Below are 14,919 nucleotides of genomic sequence, written 5' to 3' on the forward strand. Positions count from 1 at the left end.
AAGTGACTTGCAATCTTGTATTAGGGGTTGCTGTTGTAGTTGGAGAACGAAAATATAGGACTCAGAAATGTAAAGAGAGCCCTAAATCCAAACTAGGGGTCTGATTTTAGGTAGGGTTTAAGTCTATCTAGCGAATAAATATGAGGTAGGGTTTGGTTAGGGGCAATAGAGTCATCGTCCCATAAGTAAATAATTGATCCCGTCGATTTATAGATACACAAATATATTAAAGGTTAGACTTTACAATCTTGACCATTAGTTTAATCAATAATTTTTAATTATTTTAGTACAAACTTAATATTATTGTTAAATTCATATAAGTTATTTAATAATAATAAATTTATAATATAAATAAATAAATAATATAAGATAAAATAAATGAATCGTCATAAGTTAATTTAACAATAAACTCTATCATATTAGACTATGGTTATATAAACTAGATCGGAGGGAGTATTGCCCTTCAAATTTAAGATAAACTCGTCCCAAAAATCAGAGGAACACCGACATGGCCTCGTCCCTTGTCGACGACGTTCTTTTTCGTGTCCACGTGCGAGGGGTGATCGTGTCAGGTGGAGCTAGTGGGTGCTTGGTGCTTGCCTCGATGGGCGGCAGCCCGAGGCCATAGGAAACTGGAATGGACCAATCACAATTTTTCTCCATCCAAACCTAAAATATTTCAACCATTAGTTTTTTTTTGAGTCGCATTAGAAAAAGCAAACCTATAAGCTTGATCTCAAATAATGCAAAAGCCCACTAAATCCTCAAAAAAGCCCAGCTAGAAAGCCCAATTCTCAATCTTGCTAGGCACGCCTCGTCGCCTCCTACTTCAATCGAGAGCCTTTTCCCTGTGTACCAATATGAAAGATGTTTCAGGCGTACATGCCACTAAAAAGTTCAAACACACCCTAGTACCATGACACTTTACTTTTTTTTTCTTCCCAAGCCATTCCGTCCATTTTTCCATCTAACGGTCTCAATCTGCGTTGGAAAAAGTCCCAAATGCCCTCACCTCGCTTCTTCACCGTGCCCTTCTTCGTTTTCTCCGCCGGTCGTCTTCCTCCCGTCCTTGTGCTCGAAGTCCATGGAGACAGCAGACAAGGGGAGAGGCATAGGATGGGGGAGCCGTCGCCTGGGGCTGGGAGCCTAGGATTCATCTCGTGCCAACACTATTGCGAACAATCAGTTGGCCATTGCATACTGCTTGTATGCACATTGCGCTTGGGAAGACAAACTTGATGGGGAGGTAACTGCTTCAAATCCTAGCCATTTTAGTGTTCATATAAGAAATACCAGCACTCTCATGTCTATGTTTAGTGTAACATGGTTATGCTTTATCTAATTATGTTTAGTGTCATTATTGTTATTTTGCATAGGTAATATTTGATACTGTTGAGAAAGCACTTAACTTATGGTTGGAGATGGAGACTTTTGATCATTCTTCTTCTGATATGGTCCTGCAACAGCCATAAAAAACTATTGTACCACTTATTTGTTTCCTGGTTGATTTGTTATCTATGAAGGTAGGGCCATGATATTTCTTTAGTTTATTAAGTTGAATTAGAAATTGCTTTCCTTTAGCAACATAGTTTTGAGCTTCAGTTTAAGTTGTGCAAGGTTATGATAATGATATGGAAGCAAGAAAAATTACACCTTGAAAAGCTCTTGTCCTTGCTGTTCACCAGTGGGCGCCTTAGTCATGCATGCTGTTATCTTCCACTGGATGAGCGATTTCTTTCTATTGCCACAGAGCATCTTGGTGTACGTTGCCACGATATTAAATTTTGGATAAACTGTTTCAAAGGAGACCATCCTTCTCTCTGTATGTTTCTTCAGAGGATGCTGCCAAGTGCCTTATTTATTCCTCAATCATGTAAGCATCCCTTTGGAAGGCAGTTCAGTTTTGAAACGAGTGTCGATGAAGTCAGCAAAGTTGCCTCATCTCTGGTATCTGAAGTAAGTTCTGTTGGTTGCATTACATCAAATTTGTTAACCATGATCTCTTATTCTCTCTCAATTATTGTATTCTATTTTGCAGGTTACATCAAATGACCAATCAACCTTTCTAGCTGGCTGTTTATACTATGACTTGTCAGAAAGAGTTTTTTCACGTGGACAACTTTTCCAGTTAACTGCTCTCTTGCTTTCAACAATTTAACTTTGTTGTTTAATTTCTGCAAAACATTGGTGCAAAATCTTCAGTGGACATGAACTATCTCTAGATTTGTAGTTTTTTATGTAACTAAACACATCTAATGTTTGTTCTTACAGGCCTTTTCATATGGAAAAGAAGCCCTCCATTTGAGCAAAAAGCTCCTAAAAAGAAGTTCAAACTCAATTCGGGCATATCTGGATATATGGAAAGACAACACTGTGGGCAGGACATTTCTCTTGAAGTGTGTGGCCCAACAGTAGTTGAGATTTGGCCAAATTCCATCAGATCAATCGACATGAGGGATTCTTTCCTTACTCCATGGAATGTCCTTAGGTGCTATCTTGAGAGCACTTTACAGGTATTGTGATAGTGTAGCATAACACAAACAAAGATTATAGAAGTATATGCTACTGGAACCAATTGAATGGGGGCTGGAGTTGTATATTACATTATTACCACAGCCACGGGCAGTAGTGATTTCCTTATTCATGAATTCTCACTACATTATGTTGGCAGGTTGCTATGATGCACGAATTGATTGGCAATGGTGCTGAAGCAGAAGCTCTCTTACGGACAGGAAAAGAGATATCAAATTTCCATGGTTTATCAGTTTTCTGTATTGTCTTTACATCATCTCTATGTATATATAATTCTATTTCCATGGTTTATCAGTTTTTTTGTATTGTTTTTCATCATTGCTAGGTATACATAATTCTTTAATTGTGTTTCTGTTCTATTGACGTGCCTGAACCCGACTAGGGGCTCATGTTAGGATTCAACTCTAGCCTACCCCAACTTACTTGTCTGTCCCTTCTGTCTCACATTCCTTTTTTCTCGAACGTACCTCAGGCACGGATTTCATTAAGCAGAAGCAGAGTTTTTTTGTTACAAAGGACTGGCCGGTAATCCTAGAATTACCAGCGTAATCCCACAAGCACAAACGATACAACAAGAAAGCACGGGAGAGGGGGCCCTCCACCACCAAACCCTTACAGACTGAGCCTATTACATGAAGAGAAAAACACATTGGTAGTCTAAGGTGTAGTGTAGCCGCGATAGCCAGCATCCACCAAGGAAGCCAAGGGAGCGGGCACGCAGCGGCAAAGCATCCGCACGAGAAACGACCACAACGGCCAAGCATCCGCCGAAAAAGGACCATTACGGCAAAGCATCCGTAATGAGGGCCATCACACGCTTTGCATCAATGAGCGTGGAGACCGAAGCGACGAGGTGGCCAAGCATCCACCCAAACAGCAACAGCGGCAAAGCATCCGCCAAAGAACCGAACGATAGCGGCATCAACAAACACCGAAGGACAAACCAATGCGAAGATAGAGTTGAAGCACAGATAGGCACAACAGGGCAGGCAGCAACACCGACGATCGACGTGCGTGGAAGGGAGTTGTGGCAGCTGGAGTGCCCCAAACGAAGCCTTCAAGAAGGGGATGACATCCACGGATGCCAACAACGTTCGGAGAAGCACAGGCAGGATTTTCATCGATAGGATGAACGGTGACGCGTGCTGCACCAATGCCGCCGGCCAGCAACACCCTAGCAGCAGAGCTGATGGCACCCGCCTGATGACACCCAAGCATAGTAGTCAACACCGTGGGTCGGGGATGGGAGGCGCCACCGTGCCAAGTTGCTTCTAGGCCGGTGAGCAGCGAACTCCGGCCGGCAGCCAGGGCGCCGAAGTCGTCCCGCTCAATCTGCACCACGCCGACGCCGTGCGGAAGCGGGCACCCAGATAGACCGCCCAAGGGAGCGCCCCGCGCTTGCAGCGGCAACAGCACGACCGGCACCAGCCCGACGGCCAAGGTGGAGCCGTCACGACTGGGCCAACCGCCAACCGCACCCTAGCAGGCTCAAGGCCCCGCCCCGCCGCCGGAGAGAAGAGAGTGGGCCCCGCCTCACCGGCCGCTCCGAAGCCGCCAACGCCACGAGTCGCGACCCTGGGGAGCGGCGCCGTTCGCCGTCGCGGCGGGCAGGGCGAAGCCGGCCACCGCCCGACCGCTAAGGTGCGCCACGAGGGACCGGCCGCTGGCCGGCCAGAGCCAGCAAACGGCGTCCGCCTAGGTCCCGGTCGCCTAGCGCACGCCAGGAGGCCACGCGAGGTCTGCCGCAGCCGCCCGAGGCATCACCTCTCCAGGCCGTAGATCCGGTGATGGGGATGACAGATCTGGCCCCTAGGAGCCGGATCTGGCTTGTCGGCCGTCAAGCTCGCCGGAGCAGTCAAAGGAATAGGCATGGTGGTGGAAGGGTGGGAGGGAGGGGATGGGGAAGAAAGGGGATACGACAGACACCTTTTTTCGGGCTGCCGCTGGCCGCCGCCGCCGCACGCCGGTGGGCGGCGACGGCAGCCGGAGGGGAAGCAGGGAGGGGGAAGTCCTGGGGCGCCGACGAGGTTCCCCCGAGTCGCCCCCGGGAGCGCTCGGGGGAGGGGTACCTTTTCGAATACGATAAATAAATGTTTTTGTCTCACATTCCTTGGTTTTTGTTCATTTCAACTATACTGTAAGCGGCAGCTATAGGATGAAGGGGAGAGTGAGCTTAATTATGCCCGAGATCTTGTGGAAAATGATGCAACAATTTCATGTAAGCTCTGCAGTCTGACTTTGGGGATATCAGTTGACATGGAAGTTGGTGATCTGTCTTGGAGTCTATTTGGAAAAAAAAATCCAGAAACAGATGACAGTTGATTTGTCTAATGCTTTAGGCATGTACCAATCTGCAATAGACAAATTGAATAGCACTGACTTGGAATATTGTAACGGGTCCTTTGATAGACATAAAACCGGTTATCTTGTGTGCAGCAAAGACTGTATACCGAGCAAGTATGAAGCTTGTAATTTGGGGGAAGAACCCCTAACTTCAAAGGATGGATCGTTATCTCCATGTAGTGTTTGCACGGTAATACAAGTTCAAAGGAAAAACTCAGGGAATGCTGAAGCTGGGCCACGTCCACCGTTAGATGCTAAAGCTAGGAGGCCATCCAGAAATTCATCACGTTTAGCTAAGGGACAGAATGTAGAGACTCTTGCACAGACTAGAACTCGCTCTAGTAAGCGAAATGCACTTATGAGAAGTGAAAAGGTTTTACCTGAGCTAAATAGTAAAAATAACATATCTTGGACTGATGAATTGGCTGCAGATGCTTTAGTTTGCGGTGAAGCAGTGCGTTTTCCTGGTGGCATTGATCACAGCAAAGATGTCCTATGTAATATGTTTGGTTGCTGGAGCTGCCTTTTCATTAAATCCCTCAATTCGGGGTGCATTCAGAATATTTTGCAGCTGAGATTGGACTGTGTTCACCGGCACTACCTTGTGTCACTTCTATTAAAAAAAGGTACTTTCTTCTTAGTTTATCTTTCTGTGTGCTTGAAGACGAGACAAGCAATCATTGGCTTGACATTAGTTATAAATGATAAATGTTTGCATAATAATTGTCATATTTAATGATTAGGTGTACCTTGAGACATTATTGTTGTTGTTGTTATGTCGGATACTTGCATGTGATGCTGGTTAAGAAGTTTGATCAAATTCCTGTAATCGAGCTATCTGTTGGTTCAGCTACGTTTTTATCTTTTTTGCAGCTAGAGCCTTGGGATCTCATAGCAATGGGGATCATGAAGTTCATAGTGTCTATTGGAAGTGCATATCACTGCTGTTCTTCAGGTCCCTTCCACAGGATTGCTATAGGACTTATGGGCCTTATTTAATTGGACTAATCATGGATAGGAGCATTGGTGTTTTTCTTCCTTTAGAGTGCGCAGAAATTCTATGCAGTATGAGCTTCTTCTTGCTAAAAAGCCCCCTTTATGAACAGCCAAGGTTTGTTTCATCAAGTTCCTGTTATGCAATGCAACATATGCATATATGATATTCTGGTTGTAGCAATTCATGATACTTGCTTAATTTTATTTTGTTTCATCGTACTTTTCTGCAGGGACATCTGCTGTATCTTCTCTAGTGTAAAAATGGTTGATGTTGTTCACTGGTTGCTCAAAGCTTTTGTTCTATCCACAGAGAGCCCCTCACTTGTTCAGGAGGTTTGTTATGTCATGTTATCTTGTGCAATTGTACTGTGGACTACTTATAATGCTTAGTGGATATTACTTAGTCTATTTTTTATAACAGTAAGGCTACCGTTTTCTTTAATCATTAGATATATTCTTGCTATACTGCTTGTGGCTTCTGTCTTAAAATCCGAATTGCCCATTGCAGGTTTGCCAGTTACTTGTGTGCATATTCTTACTATCAACTACAGATTCCTCAATTCAACTGCCTTTGGGTTCTCATAAAGATTCTCTTTCTTTGAATCACTGGGCCACATATTTCCATCAAGTTTCTGTGGGAACTTATCTCAATTGTCATTACTTTTCTAGCTTACAAGCATTGTCCGAGGAAAAGGTTCCGGAGGTTTGTATCTTAGCAAGTTAAGAGCTGGGTTAGAACAGTTCCGTATTCTGTATCTTTTATTCATATCTCCTCACATTTTCAGGGCACCTATGAAGATTTCAGAAATGAGACGGATGACGATGTTTTGAAATTTCTCAGGTTTAGAATTTTATGTAGCAACTGAACTTGTGATCATATTGCATCTGCGAATGTGTAGTAAAATCTATATTTCTTTATCAGGTTGTCATCAAGGGACATAGAACATATTGAGAAACATATGACAGAATTCTTCCAAAAACTTCCTGACCTACCAATTCTGTGCATTAGTATGCTTGGAGGTGATTATGTTAATGCCCTTTTGAAATTCCTTTGCCATCCTCCGTTTTTTCCTGCTTGGATGTTGCTTTCAAGGTTTGATTCAACAAATGAACCTACTACGTTGCTTCTTCCAGTGGATGTTATTTCAGGTGTGTGGATTACATATTGTGATTGCATGCAGCCATAACTAAATCTAATCTTGGATCTTTTTTTAAACTTATTATTGGTTAACAGAAATGCAGTTTGAAGATTCCTGCATCAAAGATTTGGGCAATCCAACGAGAGTTTTAGATAAGAAGTGGCAGTGCCCTTGGGGCTATGGAATTACAGACTATGTGGCTCCAGTTTTCAGAAATATACTTGAGGAGAATTTTATGTCCCTCTCCAGTGCAACCCTTACTATTAATGATGTAAATGCAGATCATGTCAGGTGGTGGTCGCATAGAATGAGGCCCAACAATTACCTTGCTAACACACTGAGGTAAGATTACTGATTACCTATGCATATCAAAGTTTAAATTGGTTCAGTTGTTGGAATTTGGTGGTGTCAACACAAGATAATGTTTCTTTTCCTGATATCATTTTCATTCTTTCGAACAGAAACATTGAAGATTCTTGGTTTGGACCCTGGAAATGCCTTCTGTTGGGCCATCGATTATCTGATGAACACATTGTGTCTGCCTCATCAAGTATTATCACTGATCTGGATAAAAAATTCAAATTTGAAGTCAATCCAGTGCTCATCAAGGCTATCCTTGGTGGTTCTGTGTCAGTGGATGAAGTACAAGAATGTTTTCTCCAACTCATTTTGTATAAAGGTTACTTTGGAAGGGGAGGGTGCTGTGGGAAAGATAGACTTAGAGCTTTCTCTTCCTGCCAAATGGATGACAGAGCTATGGAGACACTCAAACGTTTAATTCCACATGCAGTATATGAGTTGCCTCAGCCAGCTGATAGAGATCCAGTTATTTTAGTTCTTGATGTCAATGTTCAGGTGAGCAACAAAATAGTTTGTTAGTTATTTCCTATGTGATTTAATAATTTTACATGTTCTTGATACTTTTCATCTGCATTATAAGTCTAGAAATCTGGATGGAATTGTTATTTGACAGCATATTTTGCTGGTAAAGTGGTAAGGGTGAATATCATGAATGCTGTTATATATTATTTGTCGCTAGCCTCACTTTGTCCATTTCAGTTTCCTCTGGTGCTATCCGGTAGATAACTAGACAGTAGACGCTGTGAGGTGGTCTATTTGGATGTCTACATTTTGCACTGTAAATGTCCCAGTCAAATTGGCACCTTAGATTTCCCAGTCAAATTAGAACCTAGTGCTGCTAGGCAATTGCTAACTTATTGCTTTGCACTCTGGGATTTACTGCGCTGTTTATTTAGCACTGTTATGTCAGTAACATCCTTGAATGAAGCATAGTATAGCCTTACTACATCTCCAGTGACCTCACCTGCTTCAACTATTAACTGCAGATGCTTCCTTGGGAGAACCTGCCTGTACTAAGGAATCAAGAAATTTATCGCATGCCATCAATGGGTAGCATCTTTTTAGCATTATCTCGAATCAATAATGATTACAAAGATGGCAGTTCTGAAGTTCCTCCTTTTCCTGTCATCGATCCTTTCTTTTTTTTTGAAACAAAGGCAGGAGCTCTGCCGCTCAATTAAGACGACAGAATATTATGTACAAGAAGGTTAGCCAAACGAGATGCCAAAAAGCACCCGAGGGACTAACCACCCCACGCGATGCGGTTGAGCACAAACACGACACACCGCCATGGGTCATCGTTGTCGAGCATGGAAGCCAAGCTCCCAGCAGCTCCGACTTCCCATGGCAGTCCACCCACTAGTCACTCCCCGACGGGTCCGAAGCTAACGATCACCACCGGTCATCGTTGCCAAGCTCGAACGAAGAGCAGCTCCGACTTCCAAGCGCGAACCGTCAACTCGCATCGAAAACACGACGATAATCCAAATGCGACGCCTTCAGGAAGGGAGCAACGCCGATGACGCCACCATCGCACGTCCATAGTGGATCGGGTTTTCACCCTTGGAAGATATACTAGAGGGTTAAACACGACGCCCCCAACAGGGAAACGACGCCCAACGGCGTCGCCGTCGCCAAGGCTTTCGCCCATGAACCCTCTAGCACAAACGCCGAGTCACGAAGCCAAACCCCCTGCCAGCCTACACCGCTAACGCCGCTGTCCCGCCGCCCCACGGAAGCCCCTTCAGAGGGGCATCGACGCGCCGACTGCACACTGCAGCCGCACAGCTGCGTCGACGGCCACCCCCTCTGACCGGGCCACATAGAGCCGGACCTGACTCTGCCGCTCGCGTCACACCGTCGCACGCCGAGACCGCCATTGACCATCGTCGTCGTCGGCTCAGGCACCCGCCAATGTCGCTGCCGACAAAGCCGCCAACAGCCACAGGGCTTGTGCTGCCACCATCACGGGCGCCGCCCCCTGCCCTGAGGTCACCAGGTCCGGACGCCAGGCCCCAAACCGGGCGACCCCTGCCGCCTCCAAACTGACCACAACCGCGGCACCGCCAAGAGCCAGTCTGTCGCCGTTGCCGTCACCGTCGCCTAGGCCGCTAGACCGTCCGTGGGCAGGCAGGCCGGCAGGATGCCGCCCCGGCCACAACCAGCCCTAGAAGAGGCTCGGTCGCCGCCGTAGCAGCCCCGGCTGGTCGCCGCAGCAGCAGCCAAGGTAGTGCGGGGAGAGGCAGGTAGAGAAGAGAGCGCCGCCCCAAGCTCCTGCACGAGCCCCTACAACCGCCGCCGCCGTCCCATCCGCCGCCGGCCGCCACATCACCTGCCACTGGCCGCCAAGGCAGATCCGGCCGCCTAGGGTCTGGATCCGGCCATCCGGGCACCGGATCCGGCTGCCCAGGCACCAGACATGCGGCCCCAGCCGGCGCCGCCGCCGTCGTCTTGAAGGAGGAGGGGATGAGCGAAGGAGAAAGGAAGGCTCCGCCACCATCCCCTGCGCCTGCGCAGGCACGAGCCGACGCCGCCACAGCCGCGGCAACCATCCCCACCGAAGCTCCACGCAGCTCACGGGGTGATGGACTGCCGGCCAACTGCGGCGCGTGCCGCCCACACGAGGGAGGGAGAGCCCCGCCGCCACCTTCCTGGCCGGCCGGACGGCCATGCCGGCGGCCAGCTCTGGTGGCGGCGCGGCGGGAGAGGAGGAGAGGGGTGGGAGAGCGGCGGCGGCTCAGGGGTCCGCCCGTGTCGCCCTGCGTGGGGGAGCGACGCGGGGGAGAGGAGTTTTTTTGTTTTTTATTACATATTATCCTTTCAATACATATTATCTGTTGAATCCTAGCGGTGACCTGAGCAGCAGACAAGAAGAATTTGTTCAGTTATTCAGAAACTACGAGTGGAAGGTAAACACATGGCTTGTCAAAACTTAATTGGTAATCATATTAGAAAATTGGCTTCGTTCTCCAAACTAATTATCTCTCTTGTCAAAATTTCCTTTACTGGATGCTTAGATGAGAGTTTGAAATGCAGAAGTTTTGTTCAAAATAAAAGTTTGAAATGTAATATAAGTTTCTTATAAAGTAAATATGTGTATGGTGTATAGAAGTGGTTAGTAGTACATCTCGAAAAAGAAGAAGTGGTTAGTAGTAACTTTTGTTAAGAATATGTTTACTCATAGTTTTAGGTGTATTTTCCACGTCACTGTATCATCAGTTCAACATCAATCAGAAGTGAATTTAATCATAGGAACTGTATCAGTGTATCCTACGAAATTTATTGCATGTCATTGTTAAGCTAATTATAGCCTTAATTGGAGGAATGATTCTGCACTCTACGTACAGAAAGTACATATTTGTATACTGATTCTTTCCATAGCTGTATATGCTGCCTGTACCTATATGTACCACTAGATCAATGAACAATGCATTGGGTTTTCTCTCCAATCCTTTTGCCTTAAAGTGAGGTCATGAGGATAGTGATCCAAATCATTGCATGGGGATAAGTAATTTTTGGTGCCATTGGAAGCCACCCACGCTAGTAAAATGCCAATTAAAAGATGTAAAAGGAAAATACCGATTACCAATGGCAACATAGTAATAAGCTTTAATGTGTTTTCATTGTCCTTGTCAAGGATCCATTTTCCTTTTCATTTGCATGTTAGAAGGTAAATTTACATTATGCTATCATAACTACAAACAATGTAATGATGTTGTGCAGGGATTGGTTGGAAATTCTCCAAAGGCTGACGAGCTGGTCTTGGCCTTGAAAAATCATGACCTTTTCCTGTACTTTGGGCATGGAAGTGGTATGTTTAAATTTTGTTGGGCATTTGCCTTGGTAATTGTTCCTAGTTGTTTGAAGTTTCATTCCCTTATTAGTTGTAAGTGTAGCTGATGGTTTATCTTAGTTGTTTAGAATTGATGTATAACCCTCCCTTTTGGCAGTTTGATGCATCACAACTAACTTTTTTAACTGTGTGATAGTGTAGGCTACATCACTAATCTACTAGCACCAGCATAGCCCTAGGTGAAGTTCTTTTAGGTTAAATTCCCTGAGCCCAGCTTTTTTTTTTAAAAAAAAATCTTCCATCATCATGGACTAAACTTGATAAGGATTGAGATTGACTTAGGTAGATGGGATAGCAAGAAGAAACTGCTAGGTGCCATCCCTCTGGAGGTTCTGATTGCTTTTAGGTTTCTTCTTCCTTAATCCTAGAGCTTGCCATATGCCTTTCTTTTATAGGCTGGCTCGTAAAAACATAGCTAACAGATTCAACTATATGACCTTATCTGACCAATCAATACTAATCTAATCTTCACATGTTTCCTTGCCTGGCACATCTAATCTGTCGCATTGATGTGCGGCTGTTGCTTTGCCTTGAGCTGCTGAACCCATGGCCCCAGGCCCAGTCCATAACAAAACTAGACTGTTTAGATTGAGGCTTTGGGTTATATGACATGCTGGCTGCAACTAGCATACTGGCAGACATAACTGGGAACAATCTGCTATTCTGCTTGTGCTAGAGTCAAGAACTTCTTTTTAAGTGTCTAATGTCATTGAGGACCAGTCTTTTATGCAACTATTGATGAATATGGACCAGAACAAGTGATTCCTATGGCCTTGTTTGGCCTTGCTTGGGTTGGATTGAGGTGGAAAATTAACTAATTTCCACCACAATTCACTACAACACACATGGATTGAGATGGATACGAGTGCATCCAAACAAGCCCTAAGTGTGTATTGTTCATATACTCCTTATGCAAGCAATGCACGATGACAACAATGGCTGGTTGAATCAACATAACGACTCTGTGATCTAACTAACCTGTAAATTGATGCAGGAACTCAGTATATTTCTAGTAAGGAAATCGAGAAGATAGATAACTGTGCAGCTGCTCTTCTTATGGGATGTAGCAGTGGAACACTTCAATGCAAAGGGAGTTATGCTCCTCGAGGGGCTCCGTTATCATATTTATTTGCTGGTTCCCCTGCTATCGTTGCGAATCTCTGGGATGTTTCAGATAAGGATATTGATCGGTTTAGTAAAGCTTTGCTCAATTCGTGGTTGCATGGCAATTCTCTAGATGGCAACAATTGTTCAAAATGTTGCCAGCGAACAAAGGAATTTGAGTCCATGAAGGCACACAAGGAAAGAAGCAACAACAAATAAATGATAGTATCAGGTGCTGCAGCTGCAGGCAGAGGCGAATAGCTTCATATCTAAGTGACGCTAGGCGGGCTTGCAGGCTTCGACTTCTGATAGGTGCATCTCCTGTGTGTTATGGTGTGCCTACAATCATTAGGAAGAAAGTAATGACGGATTCTGCCATGAGATGAGAGATGACCTAAAGTGTGCCAGCAGGGAATAAGTGGATAAGAATTGCTGGAGAGAAATCTAATGATGAAGGGCCATCCCCAAAGAAGCCAAAACTGGGTGAAAATCCTCAAACAAATGATGCTGAAGCAGGACCAAGTAACTATGGTAACAACAGCAATGGGAAGAAAGTCAGTGAAGCTGTGCAAGGAGTCAGAAATGATAATATGAAGGAAACAGTGCAAGAGAATATAAATGACACTGAAGATAGTGAAGATGAAGGCCTAAACATAGGGGATCTGTGTATGCCTGGGGCAGAAAGTCTGTCTTTTGGAAGTTTGGACTCTGTTGAGATCAGGAAGTTGACATGCATGGCTTTCACTGAAGGGAAATCATTTGCAATCAATGAATATGGAACAAATATGTATGGGGGAACATTTGATTCTTTGGCTGCAATTGAAGCCAAAAGAGCTATCCAAAATCATGATTTTTGCCCAACTGGAACAGGGTTCAAATGTTGCGAATTGGGGCAATCTAGTAGCATAAAGGAGCTGTTGCCTGTGATTGAAGCTAATGAGAAAGAAATAGAGACAGAAAGAGCAGTCTCTCTGAGTCCAGCAACTGGTACTCAGGAACCACCAATTGCAGTTTCAAACCAAGAAGAAGTTGAGGGTAAAAGCACCAATGAAGAAGGGAATACTCAAATCAACTGGGATGAATTAACTCATGAAGAAGAAGCTATTGGGACTCAGAAGATTCAACATGAAGATGAGAATATTGAGCCTATTCGCTGGTTGGTTTCTGGGCTGATAGGCCCGGCTGGTGCTAGTTTGTTGTGAGAGGAAAACACTATTGACTGGCTGATAAGCCCTGACTGAAACCAACAAGCGAACAAGCTGATTGATAACATGATGGTTCACATGGTGCAGAACCAAAAAGGTCCAGGGGATAACAACAAACAGGAGAAGCTTGCTGTTAAGGAGTGGCAAAAGGTCAGACAGAGCAAAAGAGGAAGGGACCAGGAGCAGAAAAGCTGCAACAAGGAGGGGGAAGCGGTGGAGGAGATTGGAAAAGACAAAGATGAAGGTATTATCTCTCTTTCTAAGAACTCCTTTGCAGTTCTAGCTGATAGTAATTTGATTGATATTGCTGTACAAATGGGCATAGACCAGGCTGAGCTATCTTTTGATAACATTGATATGCTAAGAGACTTAGAAATAGCAAGAGCAGCTTTAACCAACCCTGTGGATTCTACTGTTACTGAAGTTAATGTTGAATTGGAGGAGGTTCCTCCCTTTTCTGAAAACAATATTGATGGCTGTCAGACCGAGGAATCTGAGTCTGAAGTCTGCCCTATAGCCAGCTCAATAAAGAAAAAAGGAAGGGGAAGTTTATTAAGAGGAAGAACAATTTGCAACAAAGTAGGGGTAAGGAGAACCAACCTGGGAATGGTGCCTCCACCTCTACTGTGTTATAAACGATAGGCAATATAAACAACGAAGAACAGTAGATCAAGCACAGGGGATATGAAATTTTAACGTGGAAAACCCTCCCAAGGTGGAAGGAAAAAAACCACGGGCACCAGCCAACAAATCTTCACTATATCGGGTGAGGTTACAAACGTTGGGGATTTACAACTTTTCTTATTCCAAGACGACGGCTTACATGAAGTATATATAGATAGAAAAACCCCACACCCTCGTCTATTAGCAATACGGAACTAATAGATGGTGTAGTCCCTTTTAACGCTAATAGGCCGCTTCGCTTTGGCCCAAGCTTAAATTTGGATCATAGCTCAACAAACTCCACCTTGAGACAAATTCCTTCTTATAGCATAAAATGAACCTTCATCCTGAAACAACAAAGAAATACTTCCGGTGCCAAATAACCTCTTGGGCTAAACAGTTATACCAACTAAGCTTGAGCAAAGCTCAAACTTAGCAACAGGAACTGGCTTTGTCAACATATCAGCAGGATTATCATGTGTGCTTATCTTGCATACCTTCAACTTACCTTGTGCGACCACATCGCGAACATAATGGTATTTGACATCAATGTGCTTCGTTCTCTCATAGAACATCTGATCTTTAGTGAGACATATATCACTTTGACTGTCACAAAATAAATTAATGCAAGAATCATCTCCACAAAGCTCAGCAAACAAACCTTTCAACCAAACTGATTCTTTACATGCTTCAGCAATAGCCATGTATTCTGCTTCAGTGGTAG

General features: G+C 44.6%; 1 pseudogene; it reads left to right on the forward strand.

Annotated features, from left to right (window-relative positions):
• The first annotated feature begins 508 nt into the window (after positions 1-508).
• LOC136465426 (separase-like) lies at positions 509-13,529 on the forward strand (annotated as a pseudogene).
• The last annotated feature ends 1,390 nt before the right edge of the window (positions 13,530-14,919 follow it).

The sequence above is a fragment of the Miscanthus floridulus genome, chromosome 7 (genome assembly GCF_019320115.1).
Source record: "Miscanthus floridulus cultivar M001 chromosome 7, ASM1932011v1, whole genome shotgun sequence".
Classification (NCBI taxonomy): Eukaryota; Viridiplantae; Streptophyta; class Magnoliopsida; order Poales; family Poaceae; genus Miscanthus; species Miscanthus floridulus.